Source organism: Mesoplodon densirostris, chromosome 4 (assembly GCF_025265405.1).
Source record: "Mesoplodon densirostris isolate mMesDen1 chromosome 4, mMesDen1 primary haplotype, whole genome shotgun sequence".
Taxonomy (NCBI): domain Eukaryota; kingdom Metazoa; phylum Chordata; class Mammalia; order Artiodactyla; family Ziphiidae; genus Mesoplodon; species Mesoplodon densirostris.
In genome coordinates, this window is record NC_082664.1 from 14,255,754 (window position 1) to 14,273,541 (window position 17,788).

The 17,788-nt window shown below is 39.9% G+C and overlaps 1 protein-coding gene across 2 annotated transcripts in view; it reads left to right on the plus strand.

Annotated features, from left to right (window-relative positions):
* RPS6KA5 (ribosomal protein S6 kinase A5) overlaps nt 1-17,788 on the plus strand; it is a 191,371-nt gene that overhangs the window by 68,562 nt on the left and 105,021 nt on the right. The gene's annotated exons all lie outside the window — the stretch shown is intronic.

A 17,788-nucleotide genomic window follows, 5' to 3' on the forward strand; every position in this document is an offset into this window, starting at 1 on the left:
TGGAAGAGTTTGAGAAGGATAGGTGTTAGCTCTTCTCTAAATGCTTGATAGAATTCGCCTGTGAAGCCATCTGGTCCTGGGCTTTTGTTTGTTGGAAGATTTTTAATCACAGTTTCAATTTCAGTGCTTGTGATTGGTCTATTCATATTTTCTATTTCTTCCTGATTCAGTCTTGGCAGGTTGTGCATTTCTAAGAATTTGTCCATTTCTTCCAGGTTGTCCATTTTATTGGCATAGAGTTGCTTATAGTAATCTCTCATGATCTTTTGTATTTCTGCAGTGTCAGTTGTTACTTCTCCTTTTTCATTTCTAATTCTATTGATTTGAGTCTTCTCCCTTTTTTTCTTGATGAGTCTGGCTAATGGTTTATCAATTTTGTTTATCTTCTCAAAGAACCAGCTTTTAGTTTTATTGATCTTTGCTATCGTTTCCTTCATTTCTTTTTCATTTATTTCTGATCTGATTTTTATGATTTCTTTCCTTCTGCTAACTTTGGGATGTTTTTGTTCTTCTTTCTCTAATTGCTTTAGGTGCAAGGTTAGGTTGTTTATTCGAGATATTTCCTGTTTCTTAAGGTGGGATTGTATTGCCATAAACTTCCCTCTTAGAACTGCTTTTGCTGCATCCCATAGGTTTTGGGTCGTCGTGTCTCCATTGTCATTTGTTTCTAGGTATTTTTTAATTTCCTCTTTGATTTCTTCAGTGATCACTTCGTTATTAAGTAGTGTATTGTTTAGCCTCCATGTGTTTGTATGTTTTACAGCTCTTTTCCTGTAATTGATATCTAGTCTCATAGCATTGTGGTCGGAAAAGATACTTGATACAATTTCAATTTTCTTAAATTTACCAAGGCTTGATTTGTGACCCAAGATATGATCTATCCTGGAGAATGTTCCATGAGCACTTGAGAAAAATGTGTATTCTGTTGTTTTTGGATGGAATGTCCTATAAATATCAATTAAGTCCATCTTGTTTAATGTATCATTTAGAGCTTGTGTTTCCTTATTTATTTTCATTTTGGATGACCTGTCCATTGGTGAAAGTGGGGTGTTAAAGTCCCCTACTATGATTGTGTTACTGTCGATTTCTCCTTTTATGGCTGTTAATATTTCCCTTATGTATTGAGGTGCTCCTATGTTTGGTGCATAAATATTTACAATTGTTATATCTTCTTCTTGGATTGATCCCTTGATCATTATGTAGTGTCCTTCTTTGTCTCTTCTAGTAGTCTTTATTTTAAAGTCTATTTTGTCTGATATGAGAATTGCTACTCCAGCTTTCTTTTGGTTTCCATTTGCATGGAATATCTTTTTCCATCCCCTTACTTTCAGTCTGTATGTATCTCTAGGTCTGAAGTGGGTCTCTTGTAGACAGCATATATATGGGTCTTGTTTTTGTATCCATTCAGCCAGTCTGTGTCTTTTGGTGGGAGCATTTAGTCCATTTACATTTAAGGTAATTATTGATATGTATGTTCCTATTCCCATTTTCTTAATTGTTTTGGGTTCGTTATTGTAGTTCTTTTCCTTCTGTTGTGTTTCTTGCCTAGAGAAGTTCCTTTAGCATTTGTTGTAAAGCTGGTTTGGTGGTGCTGAACTCTCTCAGCTTTTGCTTGTCTGTAAAGGTTTTAATTTCTCCATCAAATCTGAATGAGATCCTTGCTGGGTAGAGTAATCTTGGTTGCAGGTTTTTCTCCTTCATCACTTTAAGTATGTCCTGCCACTCCCTTCTGGCTTGTAGAGTTTCTGCTGAGAGATCAGCTGTTAACCTGATTGGGATTCCCTTGTGTGTTATTTGTTGTTTTTGCCTTGCTGCTTTTAATATGATTTCTTTGTGTTTAATTTTTGACAGTTTGATTAATATGTGTCTTGGTGTATTTCTCCTTGGATTTATTCTGTATGGGACTCTCTGTGCCTCCTGGACTTGATTAACTATTTCCTTTCCCATATTAGGGAAGTTTTCAGCTATAATCTCTTCAAATATTTTCTCAGTCCCTTTCTTTTTCTCTTCTTCTTCTGGAACCCCTATAATTCGAATGTTGGTGCGTTTAATGTTGTCCCAGAGGTCTCTGAGACTGTCCTCTGTTCTTTTCATTCTTTTTTCTTTATTTTGCTGTACAGCAGTTATTTCCACTATTTTATCTTCCACCTCACTTATCCGTTCTTCTGCCTCAGTTATTCTGCTATTGATCCCATCTAGAGTATTTTTTATTTCATTTATTGTGTTTTTAATCGATGCTTGATTCGTCTTTAGTTCTTCTAGGTCCTTGTTAACTGTTTCTTGCATTTTGTCTATTCTATTTCCAAGATTTTGGATCATCTTTACCATCATTATTCTGAATTCTTTTTCAGATAGACTGCCTATTACCTCTTCATTTGTTAGGTCTGGTGGGTTTTTATCTTGCTCCTTCTCCTGCTGTGTGTTTTTCTGTCTTCTCATTTTGCTTATGTTACTGTGTTTGGGGTCTCCTCTTTGCAGGCTGCAGGTTCGTAGTTCCCGTTGTTTTTGGTGTCTGTCCCCAGTGGCTAAGGTTGGTTTAGTGGGTTGTGTAGGCTTCTTGGTGGAGGGGACTACTGCCTGTGTTCTGGTGGATGAGGCTGGATCTTGTCTTTCTGGTGGGCAGGTCCACGTCTGGTGGTGTGTTTTGGGGTGTTTGCGGACTTTTTATGATTTGAGGCAGCCTCTCTGCTAATGGGTGGTGTTGTGTTCCTGTCTTGCTAGTTGTTTGGCATAGGGTGTCCAGCACTGTAGCTTGCTGGTCGTTGAGTGAAGCTGGGTGCTGGTGTTGATATGGAGATCTCTGGAAGATTTTCGCCGTTTGATATTATGTGGAGCTGGGAGGTCTCTTGTGGACCAGTGTCCTGAAGTTGGCTCTCCCACCTCAGAGGCACAGCACTGACTCCTGGCTCCTCAATTTGGGATGATTTGTTGTCTATTCATGTATTCCACAGATGCAGGGTACATGAAGTTGATTGTGGAGCTTTAATCCGCTGCTTCTGAGGCTGCTGGGAGAGGTTTCCCTTTCTCTTCTTTGTTCTCACAGCTCCTGGGTCTCAGCTTTGGATTTGGCCCCGCCTCTGCGTGTAGGTCGCCGGAGGGCGTCTGTTCTTCGCTCAGACAGGACAGGGTTAAAGGAGCAGCCTCTTCGGGGACTCTGGCTCACTCAGGCCGGGCGGGAGGGAGGGGCACGGAGTGAGGGGCGAGCCTGCAGCGGCAGAGGTCGGCGTGACGTTGCACCAGCCCGAGGCGCGCCGTGCGTTCCCCCAGGGAAGCCGCCCCTGGATCCCGGGACCCCGGCAGTGGCAGGCTGCACAGGCTCCCGGAAGGGCGGTGTGGACAGTGTCCTGCGCTCGCACACAGGCTTCTTGGCGGCGGCAGCAGCAGCCCCAGCGTCCCACGCCCGTCTCTGGGCTCCGCGCTTTCAGCCGCGACTCGCGCCCGTCTCTGGAGCTCCTTTACGTGGCGCTCTTAATCCCCTCTCCTCGCGCAGCAGGAAACCAAGAGGGAAGAAAAAGTCTCCTGCCTCTTCGGCAGCTCCAGAGTTTTCCCGGACTCCCTCCCGGCTAGCTGTGGCACACTAGCCCCCTTCAGGCTGAGTTCTCGCCGCCAGTCCCAGTCCTCTCCCTGCGCTCTGACCGAAGCCCGAGCCTCAGCTCCAGCGCCGCCCGCCCTGGCGGGGGAGCAGACAAGCCTCTCGGGCTGGTGAGTGCCGCTCGGCACCACTCCTCTGTGCGGGAATCTCTCTGCTTTGCCCTACCCAGGTATGTGGGGAGTTTCTTGCCTTTTGGGAGGTCTGGGGTCTTCTGCCAGCGTTCAGTAGGTGTTCTGTAGGAGTTGTTGCACGTGTAGCTGTATTTCTGGTGTATCTGTGGGGAGGAAGGTGATCTCCGCGTCTTACTCTTCCGCCATCTTACCCGGAAGTCTATTTTGACTTTTTTATTTCTTGTTTCTAACAAAATCCTATAATTTTTCTTTCAAAATGACCCTTGGATTTACCTTTTCTGTTCTTAGTGCCATGGCTCATATTACCTTATACATGGATTGTTGTTAAGGTTTTTAAAATTGGTCTTTCTGCAAGTTCTCTCTTCCATTTTATGCATTTTATACATATTCTGTTATAAATAATATGCAGCCTCATTAAAATTCAACATTATCATGCTATTCTCCTGTTTCAGGACTTATAGTGCTTTCTTCCTAGTTATTATTCAAGTCCAGATTCTTGCCTTACTTTCAGGCTTAGCTCTGTATTTTTTCTCCAGTTACCCCAATATTCCACCTACTTACTAGTCTGGTTGATTTTCTTTTACTCCCCTACAATAATGGGTACTTTCCCATCCTCTGAGTCCCTGCCTTATCTTGTTCGCCTACCTTAGTGCTCCTTCCCTTTTCCAGCTGTCCGAATCGTTCTGAATTGCTTCATTCTCTGAATTGTGGCACTGAAAGTCCTTGGTAGAGAAATGGCAGTGAGTGGTTCTCTGAATCTTCCTTCACATCTGCTATATTTTTCCTCTAGATTGTGAACTCTTAAGATCATCCTTATATACGTTTCCAACCCTGTTTCCCTCCTCCCTCCCCATAGCCCATAACAGTATGAAGTATAATAATAGTCTAACAAGTATGTAATTCATGCTTTTGTCTCTAGTGTTGTTCTTGAGGTTGATACTCCCAAATTCAGGAAGTATCTTTGGTTCATCTTTTAGAATTATTTTGTTTCATTATGAAATTTTGTTGTTTGTGGGAGTAATGATTCTTTCTAATTTCTCTCCTTTTCTGCTGCCTTCCTTTTAACGATTTTGCTTTCTTTGAGACATCTGTCTAAGTAGAGAAGAAAGTCTTTAAATGTACCCATTTTGTGCATTACTAGTAGTTCTGATGCTTAATGAAGTGGAACATGTATTCTCTTTGAATTTTCTTTATTCATCATACTAGATCTGTACTTCAGAGATTTTTTGTCATTATGGCAAAAAAAGATAAATTTTGTCCTGTAACTGTAAAGGGTGCAGCTGAGTTGATTTTCCTCTTCTAATTTTGGTGCATTCATCGTTGTGAAGTACTTGGATATCAAGGATGACTTAGAAGACTCAGGTTTGAATCTTGACATTATCATTGCCTACTGGTGTTCCTTGGGTAAATCGCATGAACTCTGTGAGCCTAAGTGCCTATTGGCCTAAGTTAATAGTACCTATCTCACAATGTTGTGATAATATCACTGAGATAATCAATATGAATTGCCAATTGCTAAATAAACATCAGTTGCGGTTATTTATTCAACAGGGAACTCCACTTTAAAGCTTCACCCTAAATTAGAAAAACAAAATTATTTAGGACTTATTCATAAGGATAGATTATTAGTTCTTTCATGTAGTCACTTTGTTAGCATATCTGGGAGAAATTTCAACTAAAGTTATATTTCTAATAATAAAAATGTAACAAATATTTTATAAGTGATGTTAGTTGAAATTTTATTAGCATTTCTAAAAAGTTGATTTGTGTATTACCTTCAAAATAACATGTCAAATGAAGACTGTTTCTTTCTTTGTTTTCTTCTGTTAACTACTCAAACATTTTAGGTTCTGAACAACCTTTTGTATGTTAGGTTAACAGTCTTATGCTAAAATATGCATAAAATGAGTAATAAAACATTTAGATTGCCTGACATACAGTAAATGCTATATAAATTTTACCTATTTATATATCTGAAAGGGAAAGAAGCCCACCTTCTAAAAGAGCTAGTATAATGCATTGCCAATGTCTCAGATTAGCTTGATACATAAGTGATAGTCATTTCTCAACAAATATTTTATTGTAAAGCCTAAAATATGTCCAGCAATAAATAGGGACATGCAACCACCAAAAGATCTTCTGGGTTTCAGGCTGTTCCTTCCTAATCTGTTCTCCATACTACAACCAGAGTGATCTTTCTTAAATATAAGTTTGATCATGTCACTTCTCTATTTAAAACCTTTCACTTCATTCCCATTGCTCTTGGGATTCATTCATTCACATGTTTTATTAAGAGGCAAGTACTGTTTGGGTGCTGGGGAAAGAGTGGTGAGCATTTAAAAAAAGGATATATTACATACAAACTTGAAAATTGAATAATATGGCCTTCATTTAATGTTTATTTCTGGGTTTATGAAATCTTCAAATGAGTGCTGGCAGAGTAGAGAGATTCAAAAGGTCTTGCCTCCCATAATGTCTATTGAGCAGCAACCATTTGTGTTTTCCTCAGCCCCTGGTGCCCTCATAAGAAGGTTACTTTTTCTTTATCCTGTGGCTTTTTATTTTTTTGTTTTTATTTTTGGCTGGGGATCGGGGGGTGGTCATGTAATCAGCAGGAGATGCTGCAAGCTGTTCTGTGGAATTACTATAAAGTAGGAGAGATTATTGTTGGGTTGTTTACCCCAGCCTAAGTGCCATCCTTGAAATGTTAACTCTGATAGTTCTTTGCTCCTTGGTCCCAGACTCTGTGAAAATCATCCCCAACAAGACAGCCTTTTAAAATATATACGTTATGTATTTTTTTACTGCAGACTTTTCAGAAACACATCTTATTTGTTAAATAAGACACGTTTCTTTTTCTGGGTAATTTGCCACGAGATGGTGCTAGGAATTGCACTAGGCAACTTAAAGACACAGCTACTTTTTGGCCATATGATCAAAGGGGAAAAAACTTTGGTTGAGGCATATAAAGACTGTTTTAAAAAGTATTATGGCTTAGTCATCGTTTGTCATTTAATTCGCTTAGGTGTTTGGAAAGTATCCCTATTAAAATAGTACTTTTAACAGCCTGTATTCATTAAATTGTCAAAATTGTCATTCAAAAAAGTTTATAACTGTGCATCTGTGTGTACCCACTATACCTTCTGCTTCAGTGTAAGCCTACAGTGTTTAAGGAAATCTTAGAGGTCAAATGTTTGTGATGTTTTATACCACAATCAAAAGACGATTCCATTTGAACATGTTGGTTGACATTGTCTCCCTAGTATAAGTACAATTTGACTTATTCCTGATGCTGTTGTAGGTCACATTTGCTAGAAGCAGAGCCTGGGACAAGGATTTGGGCACACTTGATTTATTGCAGGAATGCTCTCAGGAGAGAGTGAGGGGAGTAGCAAGGACAGAGGAAGAGCCTAAGCAGCATGTGGTCTAAGCTAGGGTTTCGATTCAGCCTGAACCCTGGGAAGTTTTGGAGCAAGAGTGAGGAGGCAAGCCTTTTGTACTCAAATAGCTTGTTTGTTGAGATATAAACAGAATGATTATGAATGTGCTTCTTGGTCCTTATTTGCTTGTTTTCCTGTATTTTCCTTTTAGTAAGGCCCTCTGGTAATCACATTCCATGGGTAGTCAATTCAAGTCTAGACCTCACAGCGGGACATGATTTCCTTTGTGGCTTTTTCTTCTTTCCTGATGGACCAGAATCTCTGGTTTTCAAGTCATCTGGGACCAGGGATAAGAAATGCCATATGGATTACGTGGGTCATCCATGTGGAGATAGTCAGGAGTCGGCCGCGGCCACATACATACATGCAGTTATTAGCTGGACTAATGCATGTACTGTCTTAGTGCTTGCTCCGAAATTAAAAAGTGCTGATCTAGAAGATATTATACAATTAGTCTTTAATTATTCAAGCTAATACAGTATGCATAAATGGAATCCATAGATAATCATTCCTGTAACTATTTTTTATTTTCAACCTTCTCACATATTAAGTCCTTTTTTTAGACGCTAACACCATCCCTGAGAAAATGCACTGGTTTCGTGGTCCTAATTTCAGCTGTGCAACTGTTTTTGACCATTCAAAGTAATTAAGAAAATGGGTCAAATGGCCCTGGTTAGTTTAAAAGCTTAAACTGGATTACATCTAGAATCCTGGCACTTTTATTAAGTCTCTTCCAGATCCTCGGTGTTATATATCTTCTAGAGAGGATATAACTGTTTATACCTAAAACAAATGGCCTACCTCAGTCTCTTTCATAAAAATTACCGCCTATGATTTCATGTGCTTTTACTGTGTCTCTTGTTTGCCTTTAGCATCTGTGTATCTAATCAAGCATGTTTTGGGTTCACAGCTTTTCCTTGTATGTTAGAAGAATAGTCTTTTAATCAGTCTACCTTTCTTAATCTTAGACATTTTGTTTTTATGATGTTACAAATCTTGGCAACAAGGGCTAACTTTAAAAATGGTTGTATTAAATGGCTCAAATTCTGTTTTTATTTTACTTTATTTATTTATTTTTTTTAAATTTTAACATCTTTATTGGAGTATAATTGCTTTACAATGTTGTGTTAGTCGCTGCTGTGTAGCAAAGTGAATCAGCTATATGTATACATATATCCCCATATCTCCTCCCTCTTGCGTCTCCCTCCCACCCTCCCTATCCCACCCCTCTAGGTGGACACAAAGCACCGAGCTGATCTCCCTGTGCTATGTGGCTGCTTCCCACTAGCTATCTATTTTACATTTGGTAGTGTATATATGTCCATGCCACTCTCTCACTTTTTATTTTAAAATTATGTTGAAATACTTAGTTTTATAGTTATGTGGGGTTTTTTAGTATTTGTGCAATTAAGATATCTATTCTATAAAAGAATTTAGGAATCAGTGCTTCTGTTTGATAAATATGTAAAATCAAGTGTATTTTACTTTCAACGTTTAAAATTTGCCAACTTTCAAAAAGAGATTTAAGGGCATTTTCAAAGATAGAAAAAAAGATAAGGAATAAAAAACAAAGAGAAAACGAAAACAGATGAAAACAGAGCAAAAGCAAAGATAATAGGAAAGTGAACTAGATGTTATAGACATCTGGGCTGACATAGTCACTGCAATTGAGTCCTGAATTTAACCCTGAGTTTACTAGGAGGTGGGTATAAAGGGAAAGTTCTTTGGCCTACATAATTTGTATTTTTTTTTAAAAGGAAAGGCATATAAATTCATCTAGAGCAGTAGCTTTCAAGCTTTTTGACTATTACCCATGGGACAAAATAGGTACATTTTTGTATTGCTTTTCAGTATGTGTATTTATGTATGTGTATAGACATGCAGTCACATACACACACTTTTTTTCCACTAACATTTCTGTAGTGTTTGTTATCTGCCAGGCCCTCCTCTGGATCCTTATATTAATTTATTTAATCCCCAAACTGTATGATGTTAAGAACTATTACTGTCCCTAATGAGGAAATTGAGACACAGTTGTGTTTCCTGTTTTGCCCAGGGTTACAGTACAGTTACTAAATAGCAAATCTAGGGTTCAAAGCCAGGCAGTCAGGCACCAGAGTCTATGTTCTTAGCCATTGTTCTGTACTGCCCTCTTCTTCTCCTCTCCCATGTGCTTAAACTTGTTTACATTCACATATACCTACACATGTGTGTGTGTATAGAGGGGAGACAGAAGTTTCATGAAACATGTTTAGTATATTCAGTTCTTTTTTAGTATTTTAGTTTCAAAATGCTGGTTGGACCCACTTAATTGATATTATCATCCACTAATGGGTCACAGCCCACGGTTTGAAAAAAAACTGGTCTAGAGAGACTTTTAACAAGTGCTGAAGTTATCAAATGGCTCCTTTATTGTGGTCAGTAAATAAGATCATGAGACTAGCATCTTTGATAAAGGATATGAAGATATTATTTAAAAAACATAATTTTATTGTATATAGTCTCTTTAAAAAGTGGCACACAGAAGATTAAACCTCAATTCACTAAAGTGTGTGTCTGAGTAGAACTTATCTACTACTTTGGTCCAAGTGAGGTGATTTCTGTCCATCTATCTTTTTTTTTTTTTTTTTTTTTTTTTTTTTTTTTGCGGTACGCGGGCCTCTCACTGTTGTGGTCTCTCCCGTTGCGGAGCACAGGCTCCGGACATGCAGGCTCAGTGGCCATGGCTCACGGGCCCAGCCATTCTGCAGCATGTGGGATCTTCCCGGACCGGGGCACAAACCCATGTCCCCTGCATCGGCAGGTGGACTCTCAACCACTGCGCCACCAGGGAAGCCCTGTCCATCTATCTTAACAAAGGGTAGATTTTAGAGAATTACTGGGATGGATAGTAATGTTTCTTTTCAGCTCTGAGGTCTAATTTATCAGATATTTCAGATGAGTCTTTAGAAGTACCAAATTATGGTCAATCAGGTTTCACCATTGAACCCCTTGAGTGTTTGCTTTTTGTGTACTGTTTGTGCTGTGGTAATACTGAAATGAAGCTGCTCTTCTGAGAACCCTTTCAGTGATGGTGGTTTTCCTGGGGCTTGACATATACTGCCCTAGCATTACTTACCATGTACGTTTGGCTGGCCTATTAACAAGGGTACCAATTTCCAAGGGCAGGACAAGTGAAATGTAGAGTTCCAAGAGAGTATTTCTTGTTTGGTTCCATTTCTGACCCTGCTGACTTGGGATGAATGAAGTTCTACAGGGCAAGATGGAGGGGAAGGCAGGTGGATTGACTGTCAGTGTCCATGTCACATGTGGAAAGGTAAAAATCTTTCCTCAAGTTAAATTATCTATGAGAGAGGGCTGTGGCCAGGCACTGTAATCAGTTCTTATGTAGTTGTGGCAGGTTACAAAGCAGTGGCCAGAGACAGATGTCACCATGTTAAGATATTTCCCTTTTCTACAGTGGTGGCAGCTAAGTTTCCTGAGCTCACTTTCACCAGGGAGTGTTGTCAGGAATCATATTTAATACCCAAATTAAAGGTGATTACTTCATGAAAGCCCATTGTTCCTTCTCCAAAGGGAAAGAGTGGGTGAGCTATATAGCTCTGTACTGAAGATTTGCAGTTAGTTTCTTTTCCTAAAGACCCACCTTCAACTTTAGATCAGAATTGTCAACTGAGAAGAGGGTATTTGGCTCTATGCTACAGAGCTCTTTCTTTGTTTGCTATCTTGTTTATTTTTTGATGCATTCAACATTATGAGTTTCTACAGCGTGCCAGCTCTAGAATTTGCTAATGATACAAAGCGAGTAAAACTGGACATAGTCCCTGGTTTTGTGGAATTTACAGTCCTGTGGAAGCTACACAATGAGGCAATCACACAAATAAATGAAAACTCATGTTTCTGACAATTTCTATGACAGGGTGTTATGAGAGTATAAAATTAGAGGAACTGTGCTAGTCTGAGAAGTCAGGAAAGGCTGTATGTCTGAAGGAGTGAGTAAATGAGATGGTGAGAAGGTGGAGAGAGGTAGGTAGAAGCCAGATAATTTAGGTTATATGAAGGATCCTCTTTATCTTAAGAGTAGTGGGAAATCAAGTATTTTGAGCAAGAAGGGTTATATTTTTATCAACAATTTAGATGACAACACAAAAGGTATGTTTACCAGATTGAGGATGAAAGCAAGCTGAGGGGCAGAGCTAGTATGATTGGTGGTCAAGTCACTCTTTAACAAGATTCTGATTCAACAAGTCAGACAGAGAAAGGGAAATATCATATGATATTGCTTAGATGCGGAATCTAAAAAGAAATGTTACAGATGAACTTATTTACAAAACAGAAACAGACTCACAGACTTAGAAAGTGAACTTATGGTTACCAGAGGAAGGGTTGGGAGAAGGGATAGTTAGGGGGTTTGGGATTAAGATGTACACACTGCTATACGTAAAATGGATAACCAACAAGGACCTACTGTATAGCACAGAGAACTCTGCTCAATATTATGTAACAACCTAAATGGGAAAAGCATTTGAAAAAGAATAGATACGTGTATATGTATAACTGAATGACTTTGCTATACACCTGAAACTATTGTTAGTCAACTCTACCCCAATATAAAAGAAAAAGTTAAAGAAAAAGGATTCCCTTATTCTGGAAGGGTGACAGAGGGATGAATTCCAGCACCACTGAATATGATCCTTTAGTTAGTGGAGTCTCTCTCATATGACATGACTGGTACTTGTGGCTAATCAGAAAAAGTTGGTTAAAGTGGCATATCATTTTAAAAGGATATATAAATATGTACTTTGGACATACTACTTTTCACTTAAAATATATAAATATATATTCACTTCGTGTAGGCACAAGACTCTTTGAGAGTAAGTTCTTAAATAATGGTTTGTTTTGCATAAACCACACTTGTAATGCATCATCTAAAATTAAGTTTCCAATTCTTTAAAGTGGAGTGAGAACCAGACACATTTGAAGTGATCTGGATACAGAATCCTTTTAGATTTTCACAATTCTTTCCCCTAGCCTTTTATAGTTCTTTCACCCACACCTAATTTTTCAGCAGTTCTGTTTTCTTAAGTGTCTTGCCTTTATGTAGTTCTTTCAAAGCTTTTAACCTCATTTTTCTCTTTTCTTTCACATTTACATTTCAGTGGCTTATGTAATATATAGTTAAATTATATAAGAATAACGTATACAAAAGGCACACACAAGTAAGGCAATGAGTATCAGTGACTGGTGTGAAGCAGACAGCTGAACGGCGTGGGGACAGCAGTGTACGTGTGAACTGGTTATAGGCATCAGTGTGCAGTGCAGTGTTTTACAACCGGAAGGGGAGTACCAGTTAGTGTTGGGAGTTGTCTAAGTGGAAGTCGCAAGAGAGTTTCTGCCATACTTTTTTTTAAAGCAGTAGTTTGAGTACAGTAGTTTATGCTACAAGGTTGGATTGAACACAAAGTGTGGCATGGCTGGTTAAGCAGAGTGTACAGTGTATAGAGTTGTAAGCAGCATTAATAAAAGTTTTAGTGACAGAAAACAGTGATCTCACAGTGGTGGAGCATTTGGATCCCAATGGGAGCAGCGTGTCCTGGATAAGCGCTCTACTGAAGGAATTAATCCAGAGGCCTTCTAGTTCTTAACCCTTTTCTCCAGAATAATGCATGTAAACATAGACAGATTTTCCTTGCTTTTAATTATATGGCATTGTAAATTGACTGCTTTTATAGACAGACTGTAAAAATACTTTTTTAACAAATTGATCTCATCATTTTCATGCCAAGATAAAGGCTACTTCCTAAAATTTTTTTAATGAATCCAGACTTTACAAATAAAGTGAAAAAAATCAGTTTAATTATGCTCAAAATAAGTTTAAGCAAGAAGGCTGCTTTTTGCTTAGCTTGAAAAAGTAGTTGCTATCGTGCAGTGGCTTATGATGTGACAACATGGATGTCATCTTGTTTGAAAACCATCAGTCCATTTTAATTTTTCTGTTATGACAACACATGCTTAAAAACCTGATTCATAATGATCATTGTGGCCAATGGAATAAGAGTCACACCTGTGGAAAAGCAAACTGAGACCTAGTCCAAGGAACTAGACATTTCCCCTTGACACTGCGTTTAGTTCATTTTACATGATTTCCTTTATCATCAAGCCATTGAGACCATTGGCAACATTGTGCTGTGTCAGGTAGACTAGGATTCTAAATCCACATTTCAGTTTAAACAGAAATGACCTTTGTAAGGTATCTGTAGTTTGCCCCCCAACCTATGGAATTCTTCCTCCAGCTTTGGAAAAGCGTACATGGTTGTCTGGATCCAGTCCTCTCTTTGAAACGGCTGCTATAACCTGCGGCTGTAAGAGCACACAGGTTATCGGTAACATCCAGAACAGTGTCTGCTGGGCCTTGAATTGAAAGATTTACCTCATTCGTATGGTCGTAGGTGTCTGTCAAGTTAAGTCAGGAATTAATCCTTCTTGTCATTTATTTTTAGACTTTATTTTCCCTCAATCTAATAAGTAGAACTTCTACCTCAAGTCCCATCAAGCGCTGCTAGCCTCGTCCTCTGGGAAACCAGTGAACTCCATGCCCTCTTCTGCTCACATTTCTTGACAGAGTATCTTGGAAAGGCCCTGGCTCTGGAGAAATTGATAAGATCAGAGCAGTACACAAAGCTTCTGTGAAGATTGCTGGGAGTGCGTCTGAAGCCATTGCATGTTGATGCTGAAATTAGAGTTATGCTGAAGCCTGAAGCTTAGTCTCTTTACCTAAGCAGCAAATCCCAGCTGTGTTGCTAAACATCCATTTTAGGGGCTCCATCTGAGCAGGAAGTACTATTGTTTACCTTTTTCGGCCAAAAGAGTTTCCACCATTGGTAGCTTTTGTAGTTTCCAAAAGATGCTTTCAAAATAGGAATTCTTTGACAACATCAGCACACAGTGAACGAAAGCCAGGAGTTGGCTTCACAACAAGGTAGTCATTCATCTCATTACAGACCAAAAGGAAATAATATTGCCACCAAGTTCAGTTGCAGTGGCCCCTCTTAAAATATTGGAAAACACGTAGGCGATTCTGGACTGGATGGCACTCTTCAACAGAAGGACTCCTTCACTTTCTCCCTCTGGACTAATCTGCAAACCAGCTCAATCAGAGAAAGGTGGCTTCTTCAGGGTCTCTCCAGCAGTGATGTGTTTTCTTCCCCTTTTGCAATGTGATAAGCAGCCTTATGGGTGCTTCAAAAAACGCTCTTTGGAGGCAAACTCTGTTCATTAAGCAGCCTACTTGTAAGTAAGATCCTGTTTATCTGAAATATCTGTTGCTTGGAACATTGTGAGGCACTCCTTGAAGTTTATTGTCGTAAGCAACTGTTGGCATGTACCATGTGATAGAAGTACCATAGCTTTAGTTAATCATGGAAATTATAAAAGTAAAATCAAAAGATTTGTTAGCTTCATCATACTTTTTCCCCCAACATTTTACTGATAGATAAAAATAATGGTAAAGGCAGGCTATGTAGTCTTTAGCTCATATTATTGGAAAACTTCTGGATATCACTACATGGCAGGAGGATGACTGTTTATTATTTGACCGTACAGTGTATAATGTGACATTAAGGATGATTTTATATTATTTGCCCACATACATTAGCGTCCTTTGCTGCCTCACATTTATTTGGAGTGATATAGGACGTTTTGAAGGTACTAGGAAAGAAATCAAAGAAAAAGTATTTACAAACTCACGGAACACATATAGGGCACCTCCTAGTGGTACAAAGTCTTAAAGTCATTTACTTTTAGATTGGTTTAGGGAATAAGAACCTTTTGCTTGGATGAGATGGCATAATAGTATTTTTAAATATTTTTAAAATGATCTTAGAAAAGAAGAGTAATATTATTTTTTGTAAGTCCAGAAGGTCTAGAAGGGCTAACGGATGAACATTGTAGAAAGGCCTGTTTCCACTCAAGGTAAGGCAAAATTTTTGAATATTTAGATCGCCCCATCAATAAAATGGGCGACTTTATGAAACCTCCTCTACTTGGAAGTAGTCGTACTGTGTCTGTTGCACCATGAGAACACCTAACCTGTATTGTGACTTCTTTTTAATGTCTGGTTCCTAATTTCTTTGCCTGTGAGGTCATTCACTTTAGGAAGGCAGCTAGCTGGAGTACTACTCAGAGTGTGGGCTCAGGAGTCAGGCCACATGGGCAAGTGTGACCTTGGGCAAGGGACCCAGCTCCTTTACGCTCCAGTTCCTTCATCTGTAAAGTGGAGGTCATCCTCCTCACCTCCTCGTAGGGATGTGAGAAGAATCAGATGAAGTAATCCAACTCTAAAGTGCCTGACCGGTACTCAGCTGTTAGATGCTAACACCCTGTGGTCCATCTGCCACATTGGTCAGCACCTGGACTGAAAGACACACGTGAGCACTGGGAAGAAGCTCGTAGCCATCTTTCCGTGATGTTGTGGAAAGATTTTCTTTGTTGGAGAAGATAGATGGATAACATAATTTCTAAGGACCACAGCACTCTGGAGATAGGAATCTCAGAACAGGAATCTGGAGCAGGTGCTGTGTGTGTAGGGGACACAAAAGCCCCGTACTTGTAGAGGACTTGAATTTCTTCTGGGTTTATATAGTGCCTTACTCCATGGAAGGTATAGTACTCTTCTTTAGAATATTCTCTAGCTTCATTTCACTGCTTTTGAATAGATTAACTTTTTTCATCTGTATACTTTAGGTTAATTTGTTAGGTTCTAAAAGTTGTCATTTCCTTTTTTGGTTCACTTCTGCCTTATTAAACTCTCAATCTCTAACTGTTTTATTTACAACGAGATAAGACACAAACCTTTTATGAACTTTTTCTGTATCCCAGAATGTGTTCAGCATGTTTATGGTGTTGGTTTTATTAAAATCCAGAACATCCGATTTCTAGTACTGAGGAAGAATCTCTCTTATGTAAAGAAGAACTTCATTCATGGTTCAGCGCGTGGTCCCTGGAATCACACTGCTTTCATCTGCAGCAGCTCTGCCACTCTTTACCCGAGTCTTCTGGCCACTTCCTTAAGTATTCTGAATCTGTTTCCTCATCTGCAGAATGGAATTACTGAAAGTACCAACTTCACTGGCTGTTCTGAGGAGCGAGGGAATCACTGTGTGGAATATATTTAGCACGGAGACTGCATCGCCAAGTCCTTGAGGAACGTTGTTTCTCTCCCTCCTCAGGAGCACCACCGCCGTTCTTTGTCCGTTGTGCATCTTGGGTCGGCACTCATGTACTTCCTGAAGTACTAAACCAAATAACAGCCAAGACACAAGAGCCCTTCCCTTAGAGCCCTCTTGGTCTAGTGGCTGGATTAGAATAGGATTTTGTGCTAAATACTGTCGAGGTGTGGGCAGGGTCTACGGAAGCACCAGTCTGGGTCATCACTCAGACCAACTCCAGAATGGTCTGATGAATGCACTTAACTTCAAAAGTGGCACTGGGCTCCACCATCCCAGGAGGCGTTGGCATTTTGAGGAGAGAAGAGCCTCTATGCCTCGTAGGGATGAATTGGGGGCCCAGCCCTCCCCTCTCAGCGTTGTTGCCTGCCTTCCCCTTCCTCCTTCAGCCCACCTCTTTGTGCCCTCTCCCCACTTCCCTAGGGAAATAAACGCGGATACCTGCTCTGGGCACAGTATTCATATGGCCCCGATGCCTCACCTAGGGGGGGTGGCAGTACACACAGGATTTGCCCAACTGAGCCCTCACTTAGGGAGAATGTGGCGAGGTTGACCCACTAACCTGTGAATTACTGCCCAGAGGTGTAAAGGGGCTTCTGTTGGTACTGCTTGCAACTTAGGGTCTTTTAATGTCTTTCACATCTGAAGATCTCTTTTGTTTATATAATGTCAGCTTATGTTGCTTTAGACTTTTTAAATAAGTATAGAGGAGTACTTGAGGTACTTAATTTATATGTGTGTATGAGATTTTTTGTTTTTTGAGATTCTTAAGAACTATTTTCATTTGTTTACAACAGCAGCAAAACCTAGAGGTCCGAAATGTCCTAATTGCTCCAGAATTGGATTGTGGTTAATTGACCATAATAGCGGCTAGTTTCCTACAGCTAAAGATACGGAGGAGAGAATAACAGTAAAAGAGTGAACGCATAACTTTATCATCAGTGATTAGATACGTAAATATTGAGGCCTAGACCTAGAAATATGTCTGACATAAAATTGAAGAAATATCTCAAAGAACTATTGGAAACAGCACTAAGGATACGTTTTCATTCAAAGAGTGTTCTTTCGGGGCTTCCCCAGTGGCGCAGTGGTTGGGAGTCTGCCTGCTGATGCAGGGGACACGGGTTCGGGCCCTGGTCTGGGAGGATTCCCACATGCCGTGGAGCGACTGGGCCTGTGAGCCACAATTGCTGAGCCTGAGCGTCTGGAGCCTGTGCTCCGCAACGGGAGAGGTCGCGATAGTGAGAGGCCCGCGCACCGCGATGAAGAGTGGCCCCCACTTGCTACAACTAGAGAAAGCCCTCGCACAGAAACGAAGACCCAACACAACCATAAATAAATTTAAAAATCAAAGAGTGTTCTTCTCTGCGTTGTAACTTTCAACTTGCACTAAATGACCAC